Below are 19402 nucleotides of genomic sequence, written 5' to 3'. Positions count from 1 at the left end.
GACGAACTGTCGCAACAGTGCATACTCAGGAAGAACACTTATACCTTGAAATTTAGTGAGGGATCATCTTATAATGCTACCGCCGTACTAAGCAAAATAAGATGCATAAAAGATAAACATCACATGCAATCAAAATATGTGACATGATATGGCCATCATCATCTTGTGCCTTTGATCTCCATCTCCAAAGCACCGTCATGATCTCCATCGTCACCGGCATGACACCATGATCTCCATCATCTTGATCTTTATCAATGTGTCATCACATGGTCGTCTCGCCAACTATTGCTTTTGCAACTATTGCTATCGCATAGCGAAAAAGTAAAGCAATTATATGGCGCTTGCATCTTATGCAATAAAGAGACAACCATAAGGCTCCTGCCAGTTGCCGATAACTTCTACAAAACATGATCATCTCATACAACAATTTATATATCATCACGTCTTGACCATATCACATCCCAACAAGCCCTGCAAAAACAAGTTAGACGTCCTTTGCTTTGTTGTTGCAAGTTTTACGTGGCTGCTACGGGCTTCTAGCAAGAACCGTTCTTACCTAAGCATCAAAACCACAACGATTTTTCGTCAAGTGTGCTGTTTTAACCTTCAACAAGGACCGGGCGTAGTCAAACTCGATTCAACTATGTTGGAGAAACAGACACCCGCTAGCCACCTATGTGCAAAGCACGTCGGTAGAACCAGTCTCATGAACGTGGCCATGTAATGTCGGTCCGGGCCACTTCATCCAACAATACCGCCGAATCAAAGTAAGATGTTGCTGGTAAGCAGTATGACTATTATCGCCCACAACTATTTGTGTTCTACTCATGCATATAACATCTACGCATAGACCTGGCTCTAATGCCACTGTTGGGGAATGCAGTATTTCAAAAAATTTACCTACGATCACGCAAGATCTATCTAGAAGATGCATAGCAACGAGCGGGGAGAGTGTGTCCACGTACCCTCGTAGACCGAAAGCGGAAGCGTTTGATACGTCTCCGTCGTATCTATAATTTTTTATTGTTCCATGCTAATATTATACAACTTTCATATACTTTTGGCAACTTTTTATACTATTTTTGGGACTAACATATTGATCCAGTGCCCGGTGCCAGTTCCTGTTTGTTGCATGTTATTTGTTTCACAGAAAACCCATATCAAATAGAGTCCAAATGGGATAAAAACTGACGGAGATTTTTTTGGAATATTTATGATTTTTGGGAAGAAGAATCAACGCGAGACGATGCCCGAGGGGGCCACGAGGCAGGGGGCGCGCCCCTGACCCTCGTGGCCACCCCGTAAGGCGGTTGGATCCCTTCTTGGAGGGGCTCTCACCCCTCCCACGCCATGGAGACCATGGACCAGATGGGAAACCCTTCTCCCATCTAGGGAGAAGGTCAAGGAAGAATAAGAAGAAGGGGGCTCTCTTCCCCTCGCTTCCGATGGCGCCGGAACGCCGCCGGGGCCATCATCATCACCGCGATCTTCACCAACACCTCCGTCATCTTCACCAACATCCTCATCACCTTCCCCCATCTATCTACAGCGGTCCACTCTCCCGCAACCCGCTGTACCCTTTACTTGAATATGGTGCTTTATGCTTCATATTATTATCCAATGATGTGTTGCCATCTTATGATGTTTGAGTAGATTTTCGTTGTCCTATCGGTAATTGATGAATTGCTATGATTGGTTTAATTTGCTTGTGGTTATGTTGCTGTCCTTTGGTGCCCATCATATGAGCGCGCGCGTGGATCACATCATAGGGTTAGTTGTATGTTGATAGGACTATGTATTGGAGGGCAAGAGTGACAGAAGCTTCAACCTAGCATATAAATTGATGCATACGGGATTGAAGGGGGACCAATATATCTTAATGCTATGGTTGGGTTTTACCTTAATGAACGTTAGTAGTTGTGGATGCTTGCTAATAGTTCCAATCATAAGTGCATAGAATTCCAAGTCATGGATGACATGCTAGCAGTGGCCTCTCCCACGTAAAACTTGCTATCGGTCTAGTAAAGTAGTCGATTGCTTACGGACAATTTCGCAACTCCTACCACCACTTTTCCACACTCGCTATACTAACTTTATTGCTTCTTTATCTAAACAGCCCCTAGTTTTTATTTACGCACTCTTTATTATCTTGCAAACCTATCCAAAAACACCTACAAAGTACTTCTAGTTTCATACTTGTTCTAGGTAAAGCGGCCGTTAAGCGTGCGTAGAGTTGTATCAGTGGTCGATAGAACTTGAGGGAATATTTGTTCTACCTTTAGCTCCTCGTTGGGTTCGTCACTCTTACTTATCGAAAGGGGATACAATTGATCCCCTATACTTGTGGGTTATCAAGACCTTTTTCTGGCGCCGTTGCCGGGGAGTTATAGCGTGGGGTGAATATTCTCGTGTGTGCTTGTTTGCTTTATCACTAAGTAATTTTTGTTTGCTGTTCTTAGTTGTTTTCTATCTTTAGTTATGGGTAGGAAACGCAAAATACCAAAAAAATTAGTTGTACCTACTGAACCAATGGTTGAAGAACCACTAAAAATCTATCACACTCCTGAAGCTTTTTACTTGGATCATCTTTGATCCCTATGTGCTCGTGCTGAAATCCCAACTAGCTTAGTTGAGGGCAAATCTTTAGATGAGCCTGCTTGTTATGTGCGACACCGCTTATCTCAAAAAGCGAAACTTTTACTGGATCAAATTCATCGTTTGCAATGCTATGCTTGGAATTTATGTGAAATATATGATGTTACTTGTTGTTCTGAAAACCCTAAGAAACACCTTCCCTACCAATGTGAGTTTAGTGATAATGGAATCATATCTTCGTATGCTAGGGGTGTTTATAATTACTATGATGTATCAAGCGGTTCTTATTCGAAGAACCCTTGCCTTTTGTTTAGCTTGAGACTAAATCATCGGACCCTTTGACTCTTCCACTGACTTATATATGTACCGAATGCAAATTCCAGTCTGATCAACTTGCAGCAGCAAGAGAACGAGTCACTTCAATTATCCTTTTAAGTTCTATTCTATCTTCTGTCTTTCCGCCATGGAATAGATCGATTCAGTTCCCCTTCTTTTCCCTTTACTTCGATTTAGAATAGCGTGCTTACTTTAATTTCTCAAAATAATTTGATGTTGAAGCGCAAGAGTGAGCAGCAGTCCGGTCAGCCCTTGCCATAGTCTTCTGCTAACCTAGCCTTTCCCATCTTTCTATTAAAACGAATGTAGCTAACGTGATAGGAGCATCCGTTGACAAAAGGATCACCCTAAGATGATCATCTCATGGCTATTGGGAACGAATCAATCAACAAATTGAAGAATTTATTGCTTTTAAGGGTGCTTATGAAATTGCTTCTTTGATTGAAAAGTATGATGATACTCTTTATAAATCTGAAAATTTTGCCATACTTAAATATTGTTATGATAATTATGCTTATAATGCCTATGTTAAACCATATGTTGAGGACTCCTTCATTGTCCAAGAAGAGACTAATATTTTGCAGGAGTCTATGGAAGAAGAAATTGATGAAACTGTGAGCTCATTAGATGAAAAAGATGATGAGGAGAGCGAAGAACAAAAGGAGGAAGAGCGGATTAGCTACCCGTGCCCACCTTCTAATGAGAGTAACTCTTCAACTCATACATTGTTTAATTTCCCTTCATGCTTACCGAAGGATGAATGCTATGATGATTGTTACGATCCCGTTGATTCTTTTGAAATATCCCTTTTTGATGATGCTTGCTATGCTTTTGGCCAAGATGCCGATATGAATTATGCTTATGGAGATGAACTTGCTATAGTTCCTTATGTTAAATATGAAATTGTTGCTATTGCACGCACGCATGATAGTCCTATTATCTTTTTGAATTCTCCAAACTACACTATATCGGAGAAGTTTGCCCTTATTAAGGATTATATTGATGGGTTGCGTTTTACCGCTACACATGATGATTTTGATAGATATAATATGCATGTGCTTGCTGCTCCTACTTGCAATTATTATGAGAGAGGAACTATATCTCCACCTCTCTATGTTTCCCACATGATAAAATTGCAAGAAACTGTTTATACTATGCATTGGCCTTTACTATGTGTGCATGAATTGTTCTTTTATGACATGCTGATGCATAGGAAGAGAGTTATACTTCATTGTTGCATGATATATGTTACTTTGTGCTCACTACTAAATCACAAATCATTGTTAATTAAAATTGGCTTTGATATACCTTGGGATCCGGGTGGATCCATTACTTAAGCACTATATGCCTAGCTTAATGACTTTAAAGAAAGCGCTGCCAGGGAGACAACCTGGAAGTTTTAGAGAGTCATTTATTTCTGTTGAGTGCTTTTATATAGTTTAAAAACAAAAAAATAAAGAGGGGAACCCAAAACTTTTCAAAAAGGAAAGTGAAAGTGAGAGAGACAAGCATTGTTGAAGTGGGGGAGCTCCTTGAACTTTGTTCATGCTCACGGAAACTTTGTGAATCTTGATTACAGAAACTTTTCAGCAAAAATAATCATCCCCTTGTACAATTCCATTGTACTCCCTCTGTAAACAAATATAAGAGTGTTTAGATCACTATTTTAGTGATCTAAACGCTCTTATATTTCTTTATAGAGGGAGTATAATAAAAATAATGTGCCAAGGTTTGCCTTTAGGATGTTTGCAATGCTTGTTGGTTTGTGCGGTGCAGGACAAAAACTTTGGCTGTAGTGCGTGATTTTAATTTTTTTTACTGGTACGTCAACCGGTTCTGAAACATTTTGCACTGTCTTTCTATACAAATTTTTTATTGTTCCTAATTTTGGCGGAGTACCAGAGGTATGGTGAATGTTCAGAGTATTACAGACTGTTCTGTTTAAGAAAGATTCTGTTTTTGATGCATAGTTTGCTTGTTTTGATGAAACTATCAATTTCTGTCAGTGGATTAAGCCATGGAAAAGTTATATTACAGTAGCTAAAATTCAAAAACAAAATATGAATTGGTTTTCAACAGTACTTAGAGTAGTGATTTGCTTTATTATACTAACGGATCTTACCGAGCTTTCTGTTGAGTTTTGTGTGGATGAAGTGTTCGAAGATCGAGGAGGTCTCGATGTGAGGAGGAGGAGGAGAGGCAAGAGCTCAAGCTTGGGGATGCCCAAGGCACCCCAAGTAAATATTCAAGGAGACTCAAGCGTTTAAGCTTGGGGATGCCCCGGAAGGCATCCCATCTTTCTTCAACAAGTATCCGTATGTTTTCGGATTCGTTTTGTTCATGCGATATGTGCAAATCTTGGAGCGTCTTTTGCATTTAGTTTTCACTTTTCTTTTATGCACCATGCTGGCATGAGATAGTCCTTGGTTGATTTATATAATGCTCTTTGCACTTCACTTATATCCTTTGAGTACGGCTTTATAGAATGCTTCATGTGCTTCGCTTATATCATTTGAAGCTTGGATTGCCTGTTTCTCTTCACATAGAAAACCACCATTTGTAGAATGCTCTTTTGCTTCACTTATATTTGTTAGAGCGTGGGCATATCTTTTGCAGAAAGAATTAAACTCTCTTGCTTCACTTATATATATTTAGAGAGATGACATGAACTGGTCATTCACATGGTTAGTCACAAAATCCTACATAAAACTTGTAGATCACTGAATATGATATGTTTGATTCCTTGCAATAGTTTTGCGATATAAAGATGCTGATATTAGAGTCATGCTAGTGGGTGGTTGTGAATTGTAGAAATACTTATGTTGAGGTTTGTGATTCCCGTAGCATGCACGTATGGTGAACCGTTATGTAACGAAGTTGGAGCATTAGGTATTTATTGATTGTCTTCCTTATGAGTGGCGGTCGGGGACGAGCGATGGTCTTTTCCTACCAATCTATCCCCCTAGGGGCATGCGTAGTAGTACTTTGCTTCGAGGGCTAATAAACTTTTGCAATAAGTATATGAGTTCTTTATGACTAATGTGAGTCCATGGATTATACGCACTCTCACCCTTCCATCATTTGCTAGCCTCTTCGGTACCGTGCATTGCCCTTTCTCACCGAGAGAGTTGGGGCAAACTTCGCTGGTGCATCCAAACCCCGTGATATGATACACTCTGTCACACATAAGCCTCCTTATATCTTCCTCAAAACAGCCACCATACCTACCTATCATGGCATTTCCATAGTCATTCCGAGATATATTGTCATGCAACTTCCATCATCATCATATACATGACTTGAGCATTTATTGTCATATTGTTTTGCATGATCGTAAGATAGCTAGGATGATGTTTTCATGGCTTGTCCGTTTTTTGATGTCATTGCTACGCTAGATCATTGCACATCCCGGTACACCACCGGAGGCATTCATATAGAGTCATATCTTTGTTCTAGTATCGAGTTGTAATATTGAGTTGTAAGTAAATAAAAGTGTGATTATCATCACTATTAGAGCATTGCCCCAAAAAAAAGAGGCCAAAGAAGCCTAAATAAAAAGGGGGCCAAAGAAGCCCGCAAAAAAAAGAAAAAAAAGGGGCAATGTTACTATCCTTTTACCACACTTGTGCTTCAAAGTAGCACCATGTTCTCCATATAGAGAGTCTCTTGAGTTATCACTTTTATATACTAGTGGGAATTTTCATTATAGAACTTGGCTTGTATATTCCGATGACGGGCTTCCTCAAATTCCCGAGGTCTTCATGAGCAAGCAAGTTGGATGCACACCCACTTAGTTTCCAGTTTGAGCTTTCATACACTTATAGCTCTTAGTGCATCCGTTGCATGGCAATCCCTACTCCTCACATTGACATCAATTGATGGGCATCTCCATAGCCCGTTGATTAGCCGCGTCGATGTGAGACTTTCTCCTTTTTTGTCTTCTCCACACAACCTCCATCATCAAATTCTATTCCACCCATAGTGCTATGTCCATGGCTTGCGCTCATGTATTGCATGAGGGTTGAAAAGGCTGAAGCGCGTTAAAAAGTATGAACCAATTGCTCGGCTTGTCATCGGGGTTGTGCATGATGTGAATATTTTGTGTGGTGAAGATGGAGCATAACCGGACTATATGATTTTGTAGGGATAACTTTCTTTGGCCATGTTATTTTGAAAAGACATGATTATATTAGTATGCTTGAAGTATTATTGTCTTAATGTCAAATGATAGACTATTGATTTGAATCACTCGTGTCTTAATATTCATGCCATGATTAGATTACATGATCAAGATTATGCTAGGTAGCATTCCACATCAAAAATTACCTTTTTTATCATTTACCTACTCGAGGACGAGCAGGAATTAAGCTTGGGGATGCTGATACGTCTCCGTCGTATCTATAATTTTTGATTGTTCCATGCCAATATTATACAACTTTCATATACTTTTGGCAACTTTTTATACTATTTTTGGGACTAACATATTGATCCAGTGCGAGTGCTAGTTCCTGTTTGTTGCATGTTTTTTGTTTCGCAGAAAACCCATATCAAACGTAGTCCAAACGGGATAAAAATTGACGGAGATTTTTTTGGAATATTTATGATTTTTGGCAAGCAGAATCAACGCGAGATGATGCCCGAGGGGGTCACGAGGCAGGGGGCGCCCCAGGGGGGCAGGCGCGCCCCTGACACCCATGGCCACCCCGTAAGGCGGTTGGAGCCCTCTTTCGCCGCAAGAAAGCTAATTTATGGATAGAGATCGTGTCCAAAATTCAGCCCAATCAGAATTACGGATCTCCGATTATAAAAGAAACGGTGAAAGGCCAGCTCTGAGAACGTAGAAACAGAGAGAGACAGAGAGACAGATCCAATCTCGGAGGGGCTCTCACCCCTCCCACGCCATGGAGACCATGGACCAGATGGGAAACCCTTCTCCCATCTAGGGAGAAGGTCAAGGAAGAATAAGAAGAAGGGGGCTCTCTCCCCCTCGCTTCCGATGGCGCCGGAACGCCGCCGGGGCCATCATCATCACCGCGATCTTCACCAACACCTCCGTCATCTTCACCAACATCCTCATCACCTTCCCCCATCTATCTACAGCGGTCCACCCTCCCGCAACCCGCTGTACCCTCTACTTGAACATGGTGCTTTATGCTTCATATTATTATCCAATGATGTGTTGCCATCCTATGATGTCTGAGTAGATTTTCGTTGTCCTATCGGTAATTGATGAATTGCTATGATTGGTTTAATTTTCTTGTGGTTATGTTGCTGTCCTTGGTACCCATCATATGAGCGCACGCGTGGATCACACCATAGGGTTAGTTGTATGTTGATAGGACTATGTATTGGAGGGCAAGAGTGACAGAAGCTTCAACCTAGCATAGAAATTGATGCATACGGGATTGAAGGGGGCCAATATATCTTAATGCTATGGTTGGGTTTTACCTTAATGAACGTTAGTAGTTGCGGATGCTTGCTAATAGTTCCAATCATAAGTGCATAGAATTCCAAGTCAGGGATGACATGCTAGCAGTGGCCTCTCCCACATAAAACTTGCTATCGGTCTAGTAAAGTAGTCAATTTCTTAGGGACAATTTCGCAACTCCTACCACCACTTTTCCGCACTCGCTATACTAACTTTATTGCTTCTTTATCTAAACAGCCCCTAGTTTTTATTTACGCACTCGTTATTATCTTGCAAACCTATCCAAAAACACCTACAAAGTACTTCTAGTTTCATACTTGTTCTAGGTAAAGCGAACGTTAAGCGTGCGTACAGTTGTATCGGTGGTCGATAGAACTTGAGGGAATATTTGTTCTACCTTTAGCTCCTCATTGGGTTCGACACTCTTGCTTATCGAAAGAGGCTACAATTGATCCCCTATACTTGTGGGTTATCAGCGTTTAGTAACGCGGTTGATGTAGTCGAACGTCTTCGCGATCCAACCGATCCAAGCACCGAACGTACGGCACCTCCGCGGTCAGCACACGTTCAGCTTGATGACGTCCCTCGAACTCTTGATCCAGTTGAGGCCGAGGGAGAGTTCCGTCAGCATGACGGTGTGGTGACGGTGATGAAGTTACCGGTGCAGGGCTTCGCCTAAGCACTACGATGATATGACCGAGGTGTGTAACTATGGAGGGGGGCACCGCACACGGTTAAGAGAAACTTGTGTGCTCTGGGGTGCCCCCCTGCCCCCGTATATAAAGGAGGGGAGGGGAGGCTGGCCAGCCCTCCTAGGGCGCACCAAGAGAGGGGAATCCTACTAGGACTCTAAGTCCTTGTAGGTTTCCACCTAACGAAGAGGGGGAAGAAGGAAGGGAGAGAGGGAAGCGAAGGAAAGGGGGGCGCCGCCCCCTTCCCCTGGTCCAATTCGGACCCAAGGGGGTGGCACGTGGCCAGCCCTTGTGGCCCTTCCTCTCTTCCCACTAAGGCCCATGAAGGCCCATTAGTTCCCCCGGGAGGTTCCGATAACCCTCCGGCACTCCGATAATTATCCGGTACCTTTCGGAACTCATCCGGTGTTCGAATAACATCGTCCAATATATCAATCTTTGTCTCTCGACCATTTCGAGACTCTTCGTCATGTTCGTGATCTCATCCGGGACTCCGAACAAACTTCGGTCATCAAATCACATAACTCATAATACAAATCATCATCGAATGTTAAGCGTGCGGACCCTATGGGTTCGAGAACTATGTAGACATGCCCGAGACACATCTCCGGTCAATAACCAATAGCGGAACCTGGATGCTCATATTGGTTCCTACATATTCTACGAAGATCTTTATCGGTCAAACCGCATAACAACATACGTTGTTCCCTTTGTCATCGATATGTTACTTGCCCGAGATTCGATCGTCGGTATCATCATGCCTAGTTCAATCTCGTTACCGGCAAGTCTCTTTACTCGTTCCGTAATGCATCATCCCGTGACTAACTCATTAGTCACATTGCTTGCAAGGCTTATAGTGATGTGCATTACCGAGAGGGCCCAGAGATACCTCTCTGATACACGGAGTGACAAATCCTAATCTCGATCTATGCCAACTCAACAAACACCATCGGAGACACCTGTAGAGCATGTTTATAATCACCCGGTTACGTTGTGACGTTTGATAGCACACAAGGTATTCCTCTGGTTTTCGGGAGTTGCATAATCTCATAGTCAGAGGAACATGTATAAGTCATGAAGAAAGCAATAGCAATAAAACTAAACGATCATTATGCTAAGATAACGGATGGGTCTTGTCCATCACATCATTCTCCTAATGATGTGATCCCGTTAATCAAATGACAACACATGTTTATGGTCAGGAAACTTGACCATCTTTGATTAACGAGCTAGTCAATAGAGGCATACTAGGGACATTTTATTTTGTCTATGTATTCACACATGTACTAAGTGTCCGGTTAATACAATTCTAGCATGAATAATAAACATTTATCATGATATAAGGAAATATAAATAACAACTTTATTATTGCCTCTAGGGCATATTTCCTTCACAATCGACAATCTAGTTCCTTTTAGTTAAGAACCGGTTCCAGAATTTCCGGGCTGATTTGCCCTCTTGTTCGATGATGTGGCTGAGCTGGTCGGCATCCAGGGGTCGAACGTAAGTGCCCTGGAAGTTTTCCCTAAAGGCCTCCTCGAGCTCTTCCCATCTCCCGATAGAATTTCTAGGGAGGCTATGGAGCCAATGTCTCGCAGTCCTTTAAGCTTTAGCGGTAGGTATTTGATGGCGTGGGGGTCATCACCTTAGGCCATGTGAATGTGGAGAAGAAAGTCTTCGATCCATACACCTGGGTCAGTTGTTCTGATCGATGTTGATGGGTTTAAACCCTTCTGGGAACTGATGCTCCATGACCTCGATCGTTTGTGAAACATACTGGATGTGCAGGCCCTCGATATCAAGCCGCATCTTGTCAGGCATTGGCCGTCGTCCTAGCCCGTGTCTATTCCTGAGCTCTTTCGTGTCTGTCTAACCAAGCATCGTAGCCCTCTAGGCCGAGGGGCATTGTCGGTGTCAAAACCGGCAGATCTCGGGTAGGGGGTGCCGAACTGTGCGTCTGAGAATCAATGGTAACAATGGACAATGGGACACAATGTTTACCCAGGTTCGGGCCCTCTTAAAGGAGGTAAAACCCTACGTCTTGCTTGATTGTATTCAATGAGTATAGGGGTTAGAAGAGTTGATCTACCTCGAGATCGTAATGGCTAAACCCTAGTTGTCTAGCCTATGAGAATTATGATAGTCTCTATGGACTAAACCCTCCGGTTTATATACACACCGGAGGGGTCTAGGGCTGTACAGAGTCGGTTTGTGGGGGAAGGAAATAACATATCCGGACACCAAAATTGCCTTCCACGCATATGGGAGTCCTACCCGGACACGGGGGAAAGTCTTCTGCTTTGATCTTCACGGCCCATCAGTCCGGCCCATACCAAATAGTCCGGACACTTGAGGACCCCCTAATCCAGGACTCCCTCAGTAGCCCCTGAACCAGTTTTCGATGACGATGTGTTCGGCACGCAGATTGTCTTCGGCATTGCAAGGCAGGTTCCCTCTCTTAAGCATTTTAAGATAACTCCCTGCACAAAGGTGTTGTATCTGGCTCTGTATAACTAATACAACCCTTAGCCACGAAGGCAAAATATCAAAATAAAACATTGTATTTTACTCACAACTTTTTCGGCAAAGCGTCATGTCTGGCTCTTTAACATTTTGAACTGTTTTCATGCCCCTCGTTTTGCGTTTCGAGGCATAGCCTCCATTGGCACGTCTTAACAGAGATCGTGCCCGCCCGTTGCGGGATCCTCATCAAAACGGTTTTGGGTAATCCAACCGCGCCATTCGCACGATTTCTTTGGGAACAAGCGAGATTTAAGGCTTGGGAGGGGGGCGTTTGGTATTTCTCCTGCCTATAAGAGGGTAAAAAATCCCTAAAAAATCCCTTCTTTTTCCCCCACACCTTCTCCTAGCTCCTGCCTTCCCTTCCTGTGAGCTCCAGCACCCAAAACCTCAATCTTTCCCACCACCACCAACCTCCCTAGCCATGTCTGGATCCGGATCCAAGGGCAAGTGGGAGGCCTCCTCCGTCACGGAGAAGGACATCAAGGATCTCCGGAGCGCAGGTTATCTGTCTACGGAGACCCCGCACAGGCTCCCTAACAAGGGTCAGGTCATCCCTACCCTGGAGCCCAGCGAGAGGGTAGTGTTCATTCCCCACTTCCTCCACGTACTAGGATTTCCCCTCCATCCCTTCGCCTGCGGCCTCATGTTCTATTACGGGCTAGATTTCCATTATCTAGCCCCAAACTTCTTCCTCCACATATCAGCGTTCATCGTCGTGTGCGAGGCTCTCCTCCCCATCCCGCCACACTTCGGCCTAGGGATTAAAGTTTTCAATCTGAAGACGAAGGTGGTCGACGGACAGCACGCGGACTGCGGCGGGGCCATAGTGAGCTAGCTTCCCAGCGCCGTCTGGCCCAAAGGGGCATTCATGGAGATGGTTAAAGTGTGGCAGCAGGAGTGGTTCTACATCACCGAACCCCGCAACGCCAACTGGGCAGCCACGCCCGTCTTCGGATCCGGACCCCCCCCCCACTAGGCTCACCTCCTGGACCGCTAAGGGCCTTGACAGGAGATCCACAGTGGAGGTGCAGATGCTGCAAAAGCGAATCACCAACATAATAGGCAAACACACCGGTCTCACAAACTTGATTTAGGTGATGCTCTTCTGCCGGACTCTTCCTTGCCAACTCCGGGCCTCCCACATGCGGGAGTTTAATCCGGAGGAGCCACAGACCTTGAAGCACTTCTTCAGCACAATGGACAAAGACATTTGGAAGCTGCTCTTCAAGGCCTAAAAACATGGCCGAAGAAGACCGAAGACATCGGTCTCGACATCAAGAATCCGGCCTCGCCGGTAAGCATGATTTTCCCAAGTACCTATTCGGTCAATAAGTTAAGATATAATGTAACGCTTGTCTTTCGTATAGGGCTGGACGGCAAAGGTTGAGCGGATCAAGTGTCCGACACCGCTGCCTGAAGACCCAGCCACACCCCAGCGAACAGAGATGCTGGTCCCGGCGCCATATCAGGCGCCGGAGAAGAAGGCCAAGAAGAAGAAGGGCAAGGAGGCCAAGGGTGGCCCCCGCCACAAGGGTCCTTCGGACGCTATGTCCGGAGAGACCGAAGCTCCCTCCTCCCATGAGGGAGACGAGGAAGAAGAAGAGGAGGAGACGGTGGAAAGCGACTCCCCTCGTAAGGGGTGGAAGAAGAAGAGAGCGGCCTCCGAAGACCCTAAGGGGGATGCGCCGAAGAGGGGGAAGATGATCCTCCAGGACAGTTCGTACTCAGATGCCGAACTGGTCCCCAAAAAGCCTCCCAGGGAGAAGCCCCTGGCCGAATTGTAAGTATTTAGATACTCACTGTTTATCTTCAGATCTCCCTTTCTATTATATAAGCCATTTTTCTATGTGTCTTTCAGCCCTCCCCGCGATCTCCCGAACACTTCGTTATCGGAGGGGAGTTCTCTGCCACCTGAGATGGCGGAGAGAAAGACGCCGACACAAGCTCCGTCGCCTATTACCATGGAGGACACCAAGGTGTCGTCCCAAAGGACCTCTCCTAACCGAGGGGGGGCGAGCGAGGCTGTCGAGAAGGCGCCCGATATTAATACATCGATCGTCGAAGACATAGGGGAGACGAACCCTACGATGATCGATGGTGGGGACCCCCAACAATCCGGGCCCCAGCCGGACAATATTCCAGGGGCCAATGTGGCTCCGGGATCAGGTGAGCAGCCCCCTTCGAAAGAGGGGGGAGGAGCATCAGCTCCGCCGACGACCTCCACCAATCCAGAGTCGCCGAGCGCTCTAGCCGAAGCACTGCAACGTGCTTCCGTCGTGGAGGAGCACCACACCCTGATGGGTGTGGTGGTAGAGACGGTTCAGTCTGCCAAGAGCGGACTGAATGAAGCCTTTACCAGCCTACTGACAGGCTTCGAGGTATGCGACGTAATGCTCTAAACGCTTTTACACACAGAGGAATATACCTGCATACAGATAGTAGCCCCTGAGGCTCTGTCCGGTGTAAAAGAAACTGGACAGAGGATCCACATAAAATTTGGGAAAGCTAACATACTTCTCTGTTATTGTAACAGGCTTCCCTGTTGGCGGCAACCGCCCAGGCCGCAGAAGTTTCCGAACTCAATCGGAAGCTTAAGTTGGCCGATGAAGAAATCGACCACGTTAACAAGCAGTTCGATGAGACGCAAGGTATGCGTATAGTGTTAAAAGTTTAGTTATATATCATAAGTGATAGTTATATTCAGAGATTAACTCATGTAGTGCTTTGATTGTGAGCATAGTTGGTGCAGCCGAGGTCGAGACCCTCAAAGGCGCCCTTGCCCAAGCTCAAAAAGTGGCGAAGGCAAACAAGGCAGCCGCTGACAAAGCGGCTGCAAAGCTGGAGACCAAGCAAGCCGCCCGCCGCCAACACGAAGCTCAGGTGGCCGAAGTCGAGCAGGAGCTGAAGGATGCCATCAGCAAATGTGAGGCTTTGGAAGAGAAGACTTCGGACCAATCATCCGAACTCACCAAAGCCCTCCAGGAGGCTAAAGAGGCACGGGTCGAGTCCCGGAGTGCTCGTGAGGAGATCCGTCAGGCGAAGCAGGTAGCGGCTGGTAAGGCCTTTCTTTTGTAGAGTATATTCGGAGGTCAAAGATATGCTTTGCTCACCCGAGTGTGGAGTTCTCCAAACGCATTTGCGGATCTACTGAGGAGTGCTGCCGATGTCGCATAGTTCTTTCAAGCCCAGGAGGGGAACTTGACCAAGAAGTTGTTCTGGTCGCAGTTTCTTACGCCGGAGCACCCGACGCCCCTGAACGACCAGCTAAAGCAGCAGATGAAGCTGCATAGGGTGGCCAGCTTGGCCGTGAAGGATTTAGTAGTCCGGCTTTGGCCAGCCGAACCAATTCCCAGTAGCTACTTCGGTTTGATGAGGCGGCTCGTCGACGCGCTGCCTCAGGTTGATGCTGTGAAGCGCTCGGCATGCATAGAGGGTGCTCGGATGGCCTTCCCCCGTGTCAAGATGCATTGGGTAAAGATGAAGGCCACCGACGTGGCGATCGCAGGCCCACCTGAAGGCAAGGACCACCGCAAGCCGGAGAGGTACTTCGAATACGTCCTGGCGGGGGCCCGAATAGTAGAGGGCCAATGCTCGAAGGACGTTATATTTGAGTACATGTATTTGGGTTGTGAAAAACTATGTTTGTGAACCCAGGCTTGTAATATATTTGTGCCTTTTATCTTAAGTGATTTTCCTCATGTGCGGCCGTTTAATTCTGACAGTTGCCACTCGTCGGCTTCAGCCCCCACATAGATGCTACGGGGGTGTTCGACATAGCGCGTTACCACACTTTATCCAACGTCTTGGTCCATGAAGGAGGTGTCCGCGAGGTGAACCAGGCAATCAGACTATGCGGCTTTATTACTTTCACTTAGCCATAGGAGTTTGATGGTGGGGCTAAGTACTAGCCCTTTGCGCGTGTGCGACAATCCAAACTAAGGTGCCTTTTCCATGTGGTTGGACGAAGACCAGCCCCTCGTATAACACGAAGTAAATCACTAACGATTTGTAATAAGTCACTGAATAGCCAACTAGCTTCTCGCTTTATCATGACAGTCAGTTTTCGGCTTTCTCTACTGAGGTATTTGACCGGACGAACCAGAAATACAATCGCAGTAGTTCTCCCTCTACTACCTTAGCCGGACGAGCGGAACGTAAGGTGGTAAGCACAGGAGTCGGGCAACCCAACTATAGACCAAATACATGATTCGGATTCGATGCATATAGTGCAATATTCGGGACGCCGAAGAGTACCCTATAGGTGTTCGGACTTGAAAACATGCGAGCCGAGTCCAGCCCCCGGTGTTAAGGCCGGACTAAAGCACGTGTGGCAATCTGAAGTAAGGAGGGAATACAGATGACAAAATAAATCAGTACCAAACAAAAGTGGTGATCAACTATTTCCTTTATATCTTGGATAATACGTCGAGACGTGCTATTACAGATAATTCCATGAATATCAAGGCTATTTTACATGCCGAGAGTTTACACAAGGAAGAGTTTTACACAGGGCCTAAAAGCAATGGTCTTAAAGATCCCGATGGTGCCCTGCCGCACGTCTGCGCCGTTTCTCCTTGGTGAGAAATCCTCTGAGAGGAAAAGTCGATGGTCGTCTATAAGAAAGGGGAGCCTGGAAAATAGCCCTTGTACGATCGTAGGGTGGGTAGGTTTTTAATGAACCTGTAGTACAAAAGAAAAGAAAAAAGAGAGAGAAGGTTAAGGTCCGAATAGGGTCAAGCCGTACAATAGACCTTTTCCTCATTATGCCTCCGGCGCTGCCCAAGGTATTTTAAGTGCGTAATTATGCATGCGCGGTACGTATGCCGCAATCTTATGGGGTGATCGGTGGAGGCGGAACTGCTATTCAAGCTCTGGATCCGCCGAGCTGTCATGTTGTACCTGTAATGTGGATCGGACTCGCTTGGCAGTGTCGGGGGTCTTAATGACCGATGAGTTGTTTGGCTTGATGAGGCCGTTCTGTACCTCAGCTGCAAGGGTCGCGGTGTGCTCCTCAGTACGGAGGGAGCGCTCCATATTTCCATTGACTGTGATGACGCTGCGCGGTTCGAGCATTTTGACCTTTAAGTAAGCATAATGTGGGACTGCATTAAAGCGGGCGAAAGGAGTTCGTCCGAGCAGCGCGTGATAACCACTGCGGAAAGGGACAATATCGAAGATCAATTCTTCACTTCGAAAGTTATCTGGAGAGCCGAATACTACTTCCAGTGTTAAGGAGCCCGTGCAGCGGGCCTCTACGCCAGGTATCACTCCTTTAAAGGTAGTGTTACTAGGCTTGATTCTTGACGGGTCAATGCCCATCTTACAGACAATGTCTTGATAATCAGATTGAGACTGCTACCGCCGTCCATAAGGACTCTAGTGAGATGGTATCCGTCGATGATGGGATCGAGTACTAGGGCCGCCGAACCTCCATGACAGATACTGGTTGGGTGGTCCCTGCGATCGAAGGTAATCAGACAAGCCGACCATGGGTTGAATTTTGGGGTGACAGGCTCTACGGTGTAGACGTCCCTTAGTGCGCGCTTGCGCTCCCTCTTGGGGATATGTGTGACATATATCATGTTCACTGTTTTCACCTCGGGGGGAAACTTCTTATGTCCCCCGGTGTTCGGAGGGCGGGGTTTGTCATCGTCATCGCTTGGAGGTCCCTTCCCCTTATGTTCGGTATTTAATTTACCGGCCTGTTTAAAAACCCAACGGTTTCTGTTGGTGTGGTTGGCAGGCTTGTCAGGGGTGCCATGAATCTGGCAAGGCCTATCTAGTATTTTGTCCAAATTGGATGGACCGTCTCTATTTCCTTTGAACGGCTTCTTCCGCTGACCGGATTTGGAGCCGCTAAATCCGGTGTTGACCGTCGTATCCTCGGTTTCTTCATTGTTGTTCCGATGCTTATTTTGCTACGTCGTGGCCTTCCATTGCCATCCCTAGCCTCAGAGGTGCCTGGGTCGCTAGTACTGTTGCTTCTACGAGCCAGCCAGCTATCTTCGCCTTCGCAGAAGCGGGTCATAAGTGCGGTAAGAGCTGCCATAGTCTTTGGCTTTTCCTCGCCGAGGTGTCGGGCGAGCCATTCGTCACGGACGCTGTGCTTAAAGGCCGCTAAGGCTTCAGCGTCTGGATAGTCGACGATTTGGTTCTTTTTTATTAAGAACTGGGTCCAGAGTTTGCGGGCTGACTCTCCGGGTTGCTGGACTATGTGACTAAGGTCATCAGCGTCCGTTGGCCGGACATATGTGCCTTGGAAGTTGTCTCGAAAGGCATCCTCCAAGTCCTCCCAACTGCCAATGGAGTTCTCTGGGAGGCTATTCAATCAGTGTCGTGCTGGTCCTTTTGCTTTAGGGGAAGGTATTTAATGGCGTGGAGATCATCACCGCGAGCCATGTGAATGTGGAGAAGAAAATCTTCAATCCATACAGCGGGATCTGTCATTCCATCGTATGCCTCGATGTTTACGGGTTTAAACCCTTCTGGAAACTGGTATTGCATTACCTCATCGGTAAAGCACATGGGGTGTGCGGCGCCTCTATATCGGGAACATCACGACATAGTTCGGATGACATCCGTGTTCGTTTCTCGGCTTGAACTTGGTTATGCTTGTCGCGCCAGGCTTGATGGCCATCGTCTCGTGTTGGAGCACGTCCCCTTGATCCGTAGATTGATCTAGTCTGGCTGGCTCTATTGTCCAGGTCCTGGCGTAAGTCGTACGTGTAGCCCGGAGCCGCTGTCACTTTGCCTCTACGGCGAGGTGGCGCGGGCTGGTGTTCGGCATAATTAGCCGCTTTGTCCCGGCCACGTGGTGCTTGATACGTCTCCAACGTATCTATAACTTTTTATTGTTCCATGCTATTATATTATCTGTTTTGGATGTTTAATGGGCTTTACTAAGCACTTTTATATTATTTTTGGGACTAACCTATTAACCGAAGGCCCAGTGCAAATTGCTGTTTTTTTCCTATTCTAGTGTTTCGCAAATAAGGAATATCAAACGGAGTCCAAACGGAATGAAACCTTCGGGAGAGTTATTTTTGGAAAAAACGTGATCCAGAGGAGTTGGAGTGGACGTCAAGAAAGAAGCGAGGAGGCCACGAGGCAGGGAGGCGCGCCTGCCCCCCTGGGCGTGCCCCCACCCTCGTGGGCCCCTCGCAGCTCCACCGACCTACTTCTTCCTCCTATATATACACATATACCCCGAAAACATCCAAGAGCACCACGAAACCCTATTTCCACCACCGCAACCTTCTGTACCCGCGAGATCCCATCTTGGGGCCTTTTCCGGCGCTCCGCCGGAGGGGGAATCGATCATGGAGGGCTTCTACATCAACACCATAGACTCTCCGATGATGTGTGAGTAGTTTACCACAGACCTTCAGGTCCATAGTTATTAGCTAGATGGCTTCTTCTCTCTCTTTGGATCTCAATACAAAGTTCTCCTCGATCTTCTTGGAGATCTATTCGATGTAATTCTTTTTGCGGTGTGTTTGTCGACATCCGATGAATTGTGGGTTTATGATCAAGATTATCTATGAACAACATTTGAATCTCCTCTGAATTCTTTTATGTATGATTTGTTATCTTTGCAAGTCTCTTTGAATTATCAGTTTGGTTTGGCCTACTAGATTGATCTTTCTTGCAATGGGAGAAGTGCTTAGCTTTGGGTTCAATCTTGCGGTGTCCTTTCCCAGTGACAGCAGGGGCAGCAAGGCACGTATTGTATTATTGCCATCGAGGATAAAAAGATGGGGTTTACATCATATTGCTTGAGTTTATCCCTCTACATCATGTCATCTTTCTTAATGCGTTACTCCGTTCT

Source organism: Aegilops tauschii, chromosome 3 (assembly GCF_002575655.3).
Source record: "Aegilops tauschii subsp. strangulata cultivar AL8/78 chromosome 3, Aet v6.0, whole genome shotgun sequence".
NCBI lineage: Eukaryota > Viridiplantae > Streptophyta > Magnoliopsida > Poales > Poaceae > Aegilops > Aegilops tauschii.
This window is presented reverse-complemented; position numbering follows the sequence as displayed.